The sequence below is a fragment of the Phasianus colchicus genome, chromosome 4 (genome assembly GCF_987193195.1).
Source record: "Phasianus colchicus chromosome 4, bPhaCol1.hap1.1, whole genome shotgun sequence".
In the NCBI taxonomy this organism is placed as follows: Eukaryota; Metazoa; Chordata; class Aves; order Galliformes; family Phasianidae; genus Phasianus; species Phasianus colchicus.
In genome coordinates this window covers 6,570,443-6,583,572 of record NC_143439.1, presented here as the reverse complement: position 1 = coordinate 6,583,572, position 13,130 = coordinate 6,570,443, and positions in this window count along the sequence as shown.

Here is a 13,130-nt window from a genome sequence, read left to right as displayed (position 1 = left end):
AAAAGACATTACATATAAGCCTAGTACACTAAAAAGCATTACTAAGAAGTTAAGCACTCAGATGTTCAGAAATGATAAACAGCAAACATCTATGCTTAAGAGAATTCACTGAGATGGTAACAACGTTTGGGAGAAGAAACAATGGGACTGCTAGCAGGTTTCAATTATTAACTATTTACTAATGCCATATGATGGGCAAGAGTGAGGGTCTGAGAGTGTGAAAAGGTCTGTTTGCCCTCAGCTTGATACATCCTGTTTCAGCTTCATCTCTTCCACAACTTTGGCTTCATCAAAAACACTTTCAGACTTCTTTAGTATACAATGCCACTAGAAGTATTTTTTGATATTATTATTATTGAATTATTGATAGCTCACAGCCTTTTTATTTTCTTGTTTCTTTCGCACAAGTATTTCATACTTCAGAATTAATACTGTGAAATAAAGGTGCTACAGTTGCCTTGAAAATGGGATTGCAGTGTACCATTTGAAATTTGAATTTGAAATATTGAGGAGCTATTTTTTCAGTGAATACTTAATGCATTACATATTTAAGGCAGCATTTCTATTGTACTCAGTTGCAGCTGAAAAACATCATCTTTGCTTTAGGGCAAAATTCCTCAATCGTGGAACCACATATAAAAGTAGAAAGAATTGCAGGTTGCAACTTGGCTAGATCTGGATGGATTTCCATAGGTGTGGCAAAAGGCTCATCTCTAGCACAAAGGTTGCCCTGTATCAAATTTCAAACTATGCCCTAAAGAACTGGCAGGATAATGCATACATTATTGGGAACAGTTTTCTTTGAATTTAGGCAAACCAAACACCTAATTTTCTCTCATTCCTCTCTCTAAAAAAAAACAAAAGAAAACAACACCAAAAAAACACAGAAACCTACCTCACATCCTTAACTTCACATAATCCTTCTCAAAACCTTTTAATTGTCTGAAACTTTTGAAGTTTAAGAGACAATGTCACTATAGTTAGCATGTTTTCAGAAGGTAGAAACAATTAAGCGTGCTTCCAATGGAAAAAATTGTATGATGTCATTACAGAATCTGGCATTGTGAATCAGAACGCACACTGTGCTAACATGACTAGATGCTGATGCTCCCATCTTATTCGTGGTTGGATCTCTGCATGGGACTGGCATGGAACCCACAGTCCCATCATTGATACTTTCTGTTGCAACATCCATCTAACCTCAACAAGAGGTGAGATCAGACTGGCTTGATGGAAGAGAATGGTTATGGGCCTGACTCTTTACTACCCCACATCCCACCGAATTCCACAGTTGCCTCTTAAAGTTTTGTGAATATTTGTGATAGCTGAGTCACTCACTTCGACAAGAAGTACAATTATCATAAGTGATGGTACACACAGTAATGACATTTCAAAAGCCTTATAAACTGAAGTGCACTCTAATGTAGAAATTAGTACGTACTTGTGATAGTTTGGCCCACATAAAAAGAACGATGGACAACAATTGTAGTCTTCAGCAAGAACATATTTCAATTTTCATATTTCTGTTTTCAAAAGGATCACATTTTCTGTACAATAAATAAAAAGTATTTTAAAGCAACAAAAATACTTTCAAGATTAAAGGATTTCTAAGGCTTTCAGTCATCTAGGGCCTCCCCTTTCTCTCACTCCTGGTGCTATACAGCCTTTCCACAAAGCCTTAAAAGAATTAAGGAACACACCTGGAGCAAAAAAACAGTAGAAGCAGAATATAATTACAGGAGCAATCACTATACATTTCAGGATTTGTTACTGACATGGATTGCAATGAGAGTCTATCAAGTGCAATATCACAAATATGTTATTTTTATGCTTGCCTTACAGATATTTGTTCTACAGAGTCATGAACTACAGAGCAAACTGTTCTCTAGTACATATTCCAGCACACCATGGCATGCAAGTCCTTCCTAAAACAACTATATTCTGTACCTTTTTTCTCTCTCTCCTTGTCTAATTAAAGCATACTTGAAAAGGAAAGAAACTACAGACTGCTTTTCAAATAAAAAGACTGTTCTTTGAGGTGACAATCTAATTCTAGGAAACAGTGTGAAATGAAGCTAGTGTCTCTAAAAATATATTACTTTTCAAGTTACTTGATACCTGCACTCTCCCAAAGAAAATTTCCTGCTCTGGCTGATGACCAAGAAGATTATATAGTAAGAGACTTTATCCTCTTGCCTTTCATTATCTAGGCTATATTTCATGTTATTACAATGTAATCAAAATACTTCCTTTCTAACCAACATCTGGCCCTAAAACAGGTCAACATTTTCCATTGGTATTTTTAAGTAGCTAGTCTGAAGAAAAACATCATTGAATCTCAGCATTTCTTCATTTTGTCTTCATGCTGTGATAAAAATCAAAAGTATTCTGTCAGATCTGTGATGACTACCCTCAAAGGGTTCTCAGGGTATAAAGTTTCATGAAACAGAAAATTACAAAATTGAAAAGGCAAAAAAATCATTTTATACTTCTTAGCCTGTTACAGTTGGTGCTATAGCTGGAAAGATTATCATGGTGGAAATGGGAAAAGAAACAAACAGGGAAGGAACGCTCACCTGTATCCAAAGATCTAAAGTTGCAGGAAAGACTCCACAAAGGAGGGATCTCCAGAAAGAGATCCTTCCTAATGGCAGTCAGCCCTTAAATGGGGTCTACAGCCTTCACCTGTGCTCCCAGGGCTGACTCAGTCCTGTCCTCAGGTGATCAATCAGTAGTTCAGGCCCTGACTCAACAGTTCCCATACGCAGCCCCGAACAGACATTCATAGGAATAATATCAGCACATATAAGTAATACATAAAAAATCTAAACCCAGCAGTAAGACATATTTACAAAACTTACAAACATCATTTGCTCTTTATTTTTTTCACTTCAATTTCCTCTCCTTATTTCTGTGAAAAAGCACGAAAAACTTTTCAAGACTCCCTTTTCAAAACAAATCTCTATAAGCCTTGCTGGCCCTTCTGAAGTTTCATGGTGCCCCCTGGAAGAAATGTTCTTTTATGATCATCACTTGTGAGACATGTCCAGGGCTGCAATGCAGTGCAGCTACAAAACACAGTAAAACCAAAGTCCAGTGAAAACTGCAAATCTCTCATAAGCTTAGAGCAGGCAAAATCATATTTGTACAGCTCCATCTACTTAACTCTGCCTTGGACTTGCATTTCTGAAAGATACTTGCCTTGGCTGCATCTTGGGTTAACTCTATGCTGTATGAGGAGAGTGAGTTACCAAAGGATTTCCAGAGAACCACTGAACTAAACAATACTTTAGTTCTGTAACCTGGTAACATCAGATAGAAGGCCACTCTTTTCTATCCAGTAGCTTGTTTTGCCTCTAAGTTATTTCACACTGATGCCCATTTCCTAATACGAGGGTTTAAGAACTGAGAAATAAGTAGAAAGTACATTAATCTCTCAGACTCTTGAAATTAGTCGTCCAATTTCCTACCTATTGGCACCTCCTTTTGATAAGGGATGTTTTGAAACGTTCTGTTTGTGGGAAGGCAAGAAATTCAGTGTAGCTATATGGAAGCTGAATACAGCCCCAGCACAAATGTGACTAAACGAACTATCTGAGGTAGGTGTTTTAAATTGTAAAATAAAATAAAGACAACAAAAGGATAGGATATAGAAGAGGTACAAGTAACTAAAATTCATACTTGCATTCTAGTGGAAGAAGAATAAATATCTTGGTGAAATAACCTGGCAACACATTGAAAAACTTCCCTGCTCTAATTGACACTCCTGCAGCTGAGTTTCCATAGCCTGCTCTCATTTGCAAGTTGTATTTGAAAACCAGACTGTGGGGAAAAAAAAATAAGCGAACAAACTAGATTTGCCTTCTGAATGTCATACATGGGTGAGATAATAAATCATTATATCATGACAAAGATGAAGCTTACTGAATAACTAAAAGATAGGAAAGAAGAGATGATAAACTCCTGGTAGACAGATATAAGTGTTATATATTAAAGTTACACGATTTCTCAAAAAGATACTTGCTCTTCTATAAAAAGAAAATTCTATATTTGTACAGGATTTATGAAAAGGGAACAGGCATGGATAGTAGAGCTGAATGTTCTTCCAAAAAACAAGTTATTGCTTGAATTTTTTTTAGGTGAATTATTAATTTTTAAACCAGATTTGCCCATTTGTAAAACAGATAAAGAGATTAAGATAAAACATTGGAAACTTCATGTCTCCTGTTGTGTGTGATGGCCATCACATCTTCCCTATAGTGTTTTACCTCTAGTTTAATTAAGAGAATTAAGTAAAGGATACAAGCATGTGGTTGGCACAAAAGCAGTCAGATTGAGGTATTCCTTCTAAATCTTCTTTTGGGAAGCTCTGCACCTCAGTTCCATCACTTACAAGCAGGAGATAAGAAAATTTGGTCTACAACTGTGGAGGTCCTTAAAGAACTGTCAAAACTGGACTGAACTGGGGGAAAAAAGCACAGTAACTAAGGCATCTTTAACACTCCCAAGTAGTGGCTATTTCTTCAATTCTTTTATTCCACCTATAAATACGATAGTTGCAGGGACTGTAGTTTTCTTGTGCTGTTAATTATGACAGAAAGGGACCCAGGTGTACTGATGGACAGTTGGCTGAATATGAGCCAGCAGTGTGCCCAGGTGGCCAAGAAGGCCAGTGGCATCCTGGCTTGGATCAGGAATGGAGTGGTGAGCAGGACCAGGAAAGTCATCCTGCCCCTGTACTTGGCCCTGGTGAGGCCTCACCTCAAGTGCTGTGTTCAGTTTTGGCACCACAGTACAGAAAGGACATGGAGGTGCTGGAGCAGGGCCAAAGAAGGGCAACAAGGCTGGGGAAGGGCTTGGAGAATACGCCTTACAAGGAGCAACTGAGGACATCACTCCAGAAAGAACTGAACCAGATAACGAGACTCATTTCAAAAATTCCCTTGTAAATACTTGAACTCAAACTCATGTCATTGAGTGGATTTTTCTTATCCCCTATCGTGCACCACTTCTGGTAAAATTGAGTGATACAGTGGTTTGTTAAAAACTACGTTGAAAGGAATGGGTGGTTGAACATTTAAGCACTGGGAGAAGCACCTGGCAAAAGCCGCTTGGTTGGTCAATACTCGAGGATCTATCAACTGAGCTATCAATTTCACCCACACTTTTCTGTAAAAAGGTGAGAACTTGGACACTTTTTCTAAGATCCAGAGAACTACACTGAAGTAATAAATTTGTCAGTCAACAGTTTTATTTGCACCTGAGACTCACAGAACTGCTCTGGATTCTGAATAAAGCATGAAGAATCCCAGGCAATTTTTTTCTAAGTTGAGGGATTATTACAATATGCCCTGGTTGGTTTTCCCAAGGGTCTGAAATTTAATCCTTTGTATAAGGTATCCTAATCTGGTGAAAGGGTGAAAGGCATCCTTGCTTATGGCAGAGGGATCGGAGCTAGATGATCTTTAAGGTCCCTTCCAACCCAAACTATTCTATGGATATGTTACAATGCTCTTTCTGGATAGCACTACATAAATTCAATCTAGAGACACTTGGTTGATATCCAGTTTTGTATCAACATTTAAATTCTTTCCTATTCTGTATTTAGAAGACAGAGTTTAATTTATAGGTTGGAAAGTTAACTTTTGAGGTTGCCAGAACAAGAGAAATTTGAACACAGTGGTCACACTATGGATAAATAGCCATGTAACAAATCAGGATCATCTTTAGAAATCAACATGGCAGTAGACACACATGCTATGTTTTCGTTGCAGTTTGACATTTCTAGATATTGCATAAAAAAGCAGCTTAAAAATATATGGTATCAAGTAAAACACACAAAATAGAAGCTGCACACAAACACTGTAATATCTTTTATTCAGTCAAATGATACTACACTGAAATGAGCAGAGTAGACTGCGGTTAATTGGAGCAATAATTACTGAAGTCAAGTTGTGGTTGAAAGGTCAGTCCAACCTTATGCTGAAGGCTGAGGTACTACAGCCATCTTTCAAATTGGCAGTATGCAAAGTAAGATAGTATGCAAAGTAAGATAGCATGCTTAGAACTATTACTGCATTCTGCTAAAGGTTATTCACACAACACCATCCAGCCATGGAAACTTCAGCACTGCATGTTCCTTTTCAACCCAAAATATGTAATTTCTATCTTCACGTCACTTGAAAAATAGTCCTTCTGAGGACCAAAGCTATGGGGAGCAATACAGTGACCCTGCATAATCATTAAATTAGAGAAGGCCTTAACTCAAAGCCAACTTCTGCATCAGTTTGTACAGGCATTTGCCATGGGTCTTATGCCACTCCTGCGTTTTGGAGCAGCTTCTGCTGTAATGTTACACTACATAAACTCATATGCATCCAGTTTTCATGTTGTCACTTACCCAGATTAGAGCAAGAGTCCACAAGGAAAGAGATTAAGTTAATCTTGCTTAGGCTGCATTGCAGTTATTAAAAAGATTGTTTTAATCACTGATTTAGATATCCTCTGAGAACTGAAGAGAGATGCTAGTCTAAAACTCTGAATCACCATCCACTGAACCTGCAGTCAGTAGCATGTTCCAGAATTGCAGTTCTTGGCAACTATAACAATTCCTCAGTGAACTCCAAATCACTGTTCCCACCTACTTCCTTTGTAGATGAAGTCAACCTAAATTACATCTCAGGGGATCTGTGGAAAATAGGCTTTTATAGATTCCTTCTAGCCATATGGCAAGCCTGAGGAAGCTCAGACAGAATCAAGTCTTCCCTTGTTCCAACCTTCCATAATTGAACTTGAAAGCCACCACTAGTGGCAATACTACTTTGGAAGAGAAGGCAGAGAAAAAGAGGCAGAAAGCAGACAGTAACATCTACCTCTGTATTGCTACAGGCATTTTCCCTTACTTCTCACTACAAAAAAAAAAAGAGTGTAGCAACATCAAGCAATCTTGTCAATATTGATATTAAAAGACTGTGTGCAGTGTATGGGAAAGATGTGAAAAAAATTAAATTCAGCATTCTAGTTTGGATTATACTGCTTCTTAGTTATAGCTTCAAGCTCTCTCTAAATCAGCAGAGTGTGTCCTGACAACAAAAAGGGCCATCAGACCCAGCACTACCACCAGAGAAGATGTCTCAGCTTGGTGCATGAGAGAACTGAAAGAATTTAGGAATGTAAGTCTTACTCACTGATTATGGGAATGAGAACACCCTACAGGGCAACTGCAAGAATTGCTTTTCTGTGGATTGATTATTCCAAATTAGGCCAGATCCTTAAAAACACACTCAGCACTTTTTAGTAGTATCAGTAATTCTGCATAAGGATTTCCCTGGAGGATTTTTTCCCTTTTTTTTTTTTTAAAAACACCAAAATGTAAACTCAGTAACTTTTGTCTGGTTCAGGCCCATAACTGGTCATTGCAAGTTTTAAAAGTTTTCATTTATGTTGCTTGTAAAGTAACTACTTGCTATGTAGACATGTCAGTTACCTGAATGTAAATCTTGATGGTTTAAGAAGTAGGAAAATCTGAATAAGGGAATATAACTGGAATTAAGGATGAATTTTGCCTAGAGAAGTAGCTAAGAGAAAGAAGTTGATTTTATATATTTAAAGAGAGGAAAATAAAACTTACATTGCATTTGCTAATTCAGTTATCTACATAACTTTGTGCCTATTATTTCTAAATTAATTGGTTCCTCTTCTAATTCTGAATGTAAATACAAGCTGAACATGCTTCCAGGAAAAGTGGAGAAGATCAGAAAGAAATTTGACCTTCATGTGCTATTAAATGGGGACAGGATATTTAATCCTAGAAGAATTGTAACGCAGCATCACTTTTAACCTGCCTATCATAGACAATAAGAAAAGTTCACTTCTCTAACACCTTGAAATTTACAAAAAATGTCTTAAATAACTCAAACTATGTGTATTGCATTACTTTTTTCTTCCAGAAGATGCTTACATTGAAAATAAGCAACTTATTACTCACTTAAAAAATAAGCAAATTTATATGTTAATTTCCTTCTTGATCCCTAGGCAAAAAAACAAATAAAAAACCCAATCAAGTTATTTAAGCCAACTCAGTTCAAATTCAAAGCTTTAAATATGGATTATAGTCATTATGAGATCCGTGTTTCCATTTGATCTTTGGGCTTAAGTATGCTATTATAAAGAGTTACCTGTAGGCCAACTCATAATGGCATTTACAATTCAACATAAGGCATGTAGAATATATAATTACAGCAGTTAGTTACTGTAAACCATTCTACCTTTTTTAAAAAAAAAAACACAAAGCAAAACATCCTGAAACCAACTAATAAAAACAGAGCCTCTCTTCTTCCCCACATATAAAATACAGTGTTTTCTTGTCTTTGGCACTGAAAGCATTAATCTGACTGATAACTTAAGCACATATTTTTGCAGTGTTCTCTAACTCAACAATGAACAACAGCATGTGCCTATATGACAGAATAAGAGTTTTCGTTAGTGGTTTTGCAGATAGTTGAGAATGGCATTGCTCTGTGTAACAAAGCTCTCATAACATACAAAGTCACATTTGACCAAGGAGACTGACCTTCACATTCAGACTGTCTGGAAAGCATAGATAAGAGATAAGAGATTCTGACAGCATCTGATACTATAGCTGGCCCCTAATTATCAGTGCATATTTAGTAGAATGGATAAAGCATAATGTCACAGAGGAAAAAAAGATAATGGAAGAACAAACTGCTAAGGATGTTAGATAGTGTCCAAATGTTAAGCAGTCTTCTATGAAGCTTGTTATCAATTTAGACTTGTCAAGACTACTCTACAGAAGCATGAAGCCCTCAGCTTAGGCTTGTACAGTTACAGATATCTAAGCCTCAGCTACTCACAGGGCAAACACTCAAGTGGTCTTCCCATAAGCAATGATTAAGTGTGTTTTTAAGTTGTTGGGCTAAATCTTCTGTAACATTAAAAGACTTCAGTTAGCCATATTACCTGTCAGTTGCAACATAAACAAAAGATTAATTGTATGTCAAATCTTTTCCCCTTGGTCATCTGAAAAGCACATCCTTATGAAATAAGAGGAGATGAGTTAAAGTGGCTCATATTATGTAGGCTTTTTATAAAGCACTGAAATTCCACTTAAATACAAAATGTGATCTTTTCAATGAAATTAATGCATATATGCAGTGCAATATATTATTAGCATGGTGGAATAATAAAATCAATTATTTGAAGATTTACATTACTGTTAGACTAAATGAAACATCTTCATGATGGATTTGTCACACAAAAATGTTAATCCTCTACATGCTTTCACTTGTATGTAGCTGAGGGGAAGAAGAGAGTAGTATTTTGAGTGATTCTACCTGGTAATTACATTAAATTCCCAGGCTCTTTTAACGTACTGCCCTTTCCCATAGGAAGTCTCATGTATTCAAGTTCACACTACTGTTCTTGAGTTTAGTACTCCTCTACACTGAACAGTAACTGTAGCATATTACTTAATGACTATTATATTTGAAAAGCCAGTAGCATTTTCCATCTTCTCCAAGGTCCTGTCGGTTCTAATTGAATGAACTCTAATACCTCCTTTCATCAGTGATGTTTGCAGAAAAGTTTTGTTTGCTTGATGTCATCATCAAGGTCTCTAAACTTAGCTTTCACATTGACAAGAATGCATTTACCAAGCACGTTCCAGATATTATTAAAGTTTTGCATTATGAAAGAATTTTTAAAGCATTACATTTCAAAGTGATAATTGTATTTACTCCATTTATAAATATAAAGAAATATACTGTATCTTATGAAAGTATGTCCTGTTCAAATAGCATTATTAAACTGCTGTAATTAACCCTAAGAATCTTAAACAATTCAAGAAGTGGTATTGCCTCTAGGCAAATGAGCAAACATGTCAAAGTATGTTAAGCATAATGATTTAAATGGGATTTGGAATAGTACTGCGTACCTGTTGAACTTTGATAGGTAATGATACCAAAAGCATTAACTGCAAACACTTCTCTGCATAAAAAGCCTCTCTACTCCATTTCTCTTCTCATTTCAGTACAAAAGAAAATTGTACACTCCTAGAATGTGAGTACATTCCCACCTCTATTCTACTCAGCCTCCAAATTTAGTTTTACTTTTCACAGATCAGTGCTTTCAATCAGTCTGTGACAAGTAAATTATTAAATTTATTTCCTCACTGTCAAGCTTTCTTGGCTGTTGAGGATTTGCCCAACAATAGTAAGATCCAGAGACAATACATAGGATTTATTGAAATAAATGCTGAAATATGAAGAAAAAGCAGCCTTTGGGAATATTGTCTCTAGCACTGCTTTTGTGCCATTCTTTGTGCCACTCTCGTTGGAAGTCTGCATTTTAAAATCACTTTTATTCAGGTTTTTTTTTTTAATCTTAAGAAAAACAACCTCAAAAAACACCACAAACTAAATGCATTTAACATGGACAAAGTTAGTGAAAGAGCTGTCGGAAGACATAAAGTGTTGTCTTATGTCTTATTTTGTCATTCATCCAAGTCTCTTTCAATTCCTATATAAATAAAAGTCAAATGACATGTATATGGATATTTTTCTGCAGATTAGAGCACATTCCTCTATTATTAGAGGAGTAATTTTCAGTAATTTAAGTTTCTTATATTTTCTTCAAGTATAGTATCAATTTAAACTGTGCTTTTTTCTATTCTGAGTTTTTTTTTTAAATAAATATTAGTTAATAATATAATATATAATAATTCTTAAAAAAAACACCAGACAAATGAAGAAATGCCCAAAATATTGCCCTCCCAACACTCCCACCCGTTCACGGTTTGGAGTCCTTAACACTGATTTTGTAGTATCAATGGACTTCTCATCCCCAGCTATGCTTGAATAACTAAAACAAACAGTTTGCTAAAACATCCCCAAATTATCCTGTTACCATTACCTGGACTTGGAATGGTTACTTCACCTAGGATAGAGTCTGCTTCTTGAGATGCTCAGTTGAAATGCTATTCTCTATAGTTTTAGACAATAGACCAAGACAAAAAACCTCAGTGACACAGATTTGGTTATCCAAATGTTCTGAAATTTGTCTAAATCAAAACTAATGTTTCCAACTTGAACAATATAAATATGCACTTCAATTAATTCAGATACCTGAAATTTAAGCATTTCAAATACTTGGAGGTATTTGAAAAATTAGGACCTGAACCACCTGGATAGGTGGTTCTAAACACTAAGCTGTATATACAAGATTTACAAATGGGAAAGTAACAGTTCCAAAGATGAGTATTAAAAAACTTAAAGAAATACATGAGAAACACCCAAGGAACATACTTTTCTGAATTAAGGGTACTTAGTATTGTCAAATGTTAATGCACACTACTCAAGCTTTATTAAAAAAGAAGTATTATTACTATGGCTCCTGGTTGTTTCCTTCCCAGAGAAAGAATTCTAAAAGCATTATTTGTAGTGGCTGTGTTATCAAAACTAGCTTTTCTGGGAGGAATCATAACAACTGAAGCCTGGTTTCTGCAGAATATATAGTGCACGAGCCATAGTCTGCACATTTACACATAGCTATCTGCATCTCCACTTCAACAAGTTTTATATCTGCTATTGTGACTCACAGAACTGTTCAGCTTGTTCAACATCTTTTTGGAAAGAATGTTAGTATCCATGCCTGCCTTCTATCTATCCAGCAGCTTTCATTAAAAGACGTTGTCTTTCATACAGACTTTTTTTCCCCACTGAACTATTTCATACATATTTAAGTCTTCCCAATTCATCTGATTGCATTCCAAATACTTGGAATTTGCTCTGTCCCTACGTGGTCAGTGCAATATCTTGACCACTGGATTAATCTTCCCTTTTTCCCTAAGGTTTGTACAAATGCATTGAATGAAGAGCTCCCCGCTGCTCCCTTGTGCTGCTCTGCAACAAAAGCAATGCAGGCTGTGAGGAGCCTGGCCGTGCTGTGAGAGAGACCTCTTCAGCCAAGTGAGAGTGATTGCAGAATTTTATGGACTGTAATGAATCCTTAGGGCAGCTTTATTTGGTTCCCGCAAGAACCACAACAACATTAAGAGGAAAGGAAAATGTATTTTTAGTGGCAAGTTAGGAGAGCGATTCTTCCTTTTTGATAGTAGACACCATTTTGAAGTCTATTCACAAATTGGTGAGCTAATTATTAGCAATTACTGAACTATTAAAAGTTAAAGTGTATTAAACAAACTCTCGAAGCTTCATAATATATTGAGAAATTAAAATGAATCATTTGTTTCAAGTCAAAGATGCAGGCTATGAACAAAAATTATCATTTTCAAAAATGGAAACAAGCCAAGGCTCAATATGAATACGTGAAAGATTACTTTAAAATCTTACTGATTTAAAAACCATGTATATATATTACCTGAGTATAAATCAGCAGTGTGTGCCTGCAGCTCAAGAATCTGCATCAAAAGCAGCATGACTAGCAAGAAAGGGAGAGGATTCTCCCCCTCTATTTCACTTTAAGCTCTAGTGCCTGCAGCAAAAGCGCATGGACCTGGTGGAACGGTATAGAGGAGGCTAAAAGATAAGAGGACTGAACTACCTCTTTTGTGAAGACAAGCTGAGAGCTGGACTTGCTCAGCCTGAAGAAAAGTCTTCAGAAGACTGAGGGGAGACCACACTGTGGATTTCCAGTACTTAAAGGGTGTACAGGAAAGATGGGGACAGACTCTGTATCAGGGTCTCATAGTGACAGGACAGGGATAATGGCTTTAAACTTAGAAAAAGTAAATCTAGATTAGATATAAGTAGAGCATTCCTCATTGAGAGGGTACTGAGGCACTGGAACATGTTGCCCAGAGAATGTGTGGAATGCCCCATGCCTGGAAGTGTTCAAGGCCACATTGGATGAGGCCCTGGGAAGCCTGATTTGTGGGTGGCAACCCTGCTGTGATGACCAAAGATGATCTGGATCATCTTAGACTCTTCCAACCCAAACCATTCTGTGATTTTAAGAACTTGGTAGTGTTTCCCATGACTTACTCTTCTCAGACATGAATACTTCCCTTCTTATTTAATGGAGGTAAGGTTCAGAAGAGAAGGGTTTCCATTAAAAAACAAAGAATATCAATCCCTTTTTTCTAGATTTCTTGT